The sequence below is a fragment of the Cyprinodon variegatus genome, unplaced genomic scaffold (assembly GCF_000732505.1).
Source record: "Cyprinodon variegatus isolate N-32 unplaced genomic scaffold, C_variegatus-1.0 Scaffold83, whole genome shotgun sequence".
Classification (NCBI taxonomy): Eukaryota; Metazoa; Chordata; class Actinopteri; order Cyprinodontiformes; family Cyprinodontidae; genus Cyprinodon; species Cyprinodon variegatus.
Genome location: NW_015150536.1, coordinates 718,224 through 720,139, shown reverse-complemented (window position 1 = coordinate 720,139; position 1,916 = coordinate 718,224).

The following is a 1,916-nucleotide window of genomic DNA, read 5'->3' as shown; positions in this document are numbered from 1 at the left end:
GCTGCACACCCTGCTGGGGGAGCTGCACACCCTGCTGGGGGAGCTGCACACCCTGCTGGGGGAGCTGCACACCCTGCTGGGGGAGCTGCACACCCACACTTATGTGTTTGGGACACAGCAGGGACAGGGGATTGCCTTGCCAGAGTAGAGGTAGCATAACATTTTCCCCCTTGAATGAAAACACAATGTTTTAGTTTAGTAAAAGTTGTTAATGTTTACATTTAAAAGAAACTGAAATCTTGGTGTTTAAAATTGTTGGTTTGATGTAAGAGTACAGTTAAAAGTATGTGATCTGTGTGAAAAAAAAAAAAAAAAAAAAGTGTTTACACAGAAGATACCTGTTGAATCATGTTGCAACCTTGATATGGAGCAATCATAACAAAAGCCATTGAGTTTCCATGCATTCTAAAGCCACATCTTGAAGGGAGCATGGACAGTGGTATCGGATGCCCATTTGCTGTGGAGAGAAGTCACACCAGTATGCACTTAGTAAAGTGTCAACATTTTAGCTTTAACATTTTAGTTTTACCTTGCATAACAGAGAATTGAGAAGCCCCTGGGCCAAGATATCTGAACTTCATGTGGTCCCCAAAACAGTGTAGAGAAGTTCCTAAACTGTTCCATTTCTTCATCGATGCTTCATTCATGTCCATTGGTTGGGACCAGCCTATAAAGCAAAGGATCAAATCATCTCATTTCAGCAGTTTTAGAGGCTGCATATGGCAATAGTGCTCTGAAATCCAAGACCTTGTCACAAGTATTAAACTACTTTGCTGATGCTTAGATAAAATTACAGATTCTATTTTAAGAACCCAACAAGTAAAACTGTAGGAGTCCCTCTAACTTAGAGTTTGTCCACTAGATGTCACACAAGAGCACCATCTCTAATACTGAACCCATTATAATAGTTTTAAGGCTTCAAAAAAGCCAATTTGCCATCACAAGCTGCAAGTGTCAAACAAACTGGAATTCTCAAGTTTGCAAGATGCTAAGAACATACCAGGGAAGTCTGCCTGATAATCAGAAGTGTCATCCATTGAGTCATTTGATGAGGACTTTTGGTTTCCCACTGGAACCTCCAATACTTTCCCAAACACAATTTTTCCTTCTTGGACTCCAGCTGTGGTAGCAAAATTAGCATCTCTCTTTTTCACTTGTATCTGACGTTTCTTCAGTCGAAGGCAGGCCGAAGGCTGCACTAAACAACACACTAGTAAAACAGCCACAGCAATGCAGAGGGCAGAATGATTGTTCCTTCCTGACCCCATTATTTACTGCTGATATTCTATTGTAAAATCCACTGTGTCATTTGAAATTTAACTGAATTGGAAACTGTGAAAGGTGCTTCAGCAGCCAATCAGATCTATTGCTCTTTAATCAGCTGGATAGGTTACACCTGCATGCCTTGTAGTCAGAAGGAATACTTTCTACCAGATTGGTCTATCTGGCATAATCATCATTTAACATTGAGTCCATTCAGCAGCAGATGAGTTTGGCATAAACTGCTTTGTGACTGGCTTTTTGATATTTAAAAACCCCTCAACATGATGCTGAAAGGAGGATTATTGATTAAAGTCAGAAACAAGAACAGCAGGAAAGATGTTCAGATGCATAAAAGATGTTCATACTACAGTAAAAGAAAGGCAAAGATAGAGATCTATTAAGAGAAATATATAGTTAAATATGTAACTTCACAAGAAAATATAGTAAGTCCTTTGTCATTTTATTTTTTCATCAAATTATATTTTTTGATATATAGACCATTGGGTGAGATTTTCAGTTTTTGTTGGTGATTGAGCAGGGTGAAACAGAGGAGGAATTTAGAGTATATCACCAGGATGAAGTTGAAAAATTGTCGTAGAGGCGGTGATTGCAGATTCCAATGCATCATAAATCACTACAATATAATCCTTCAG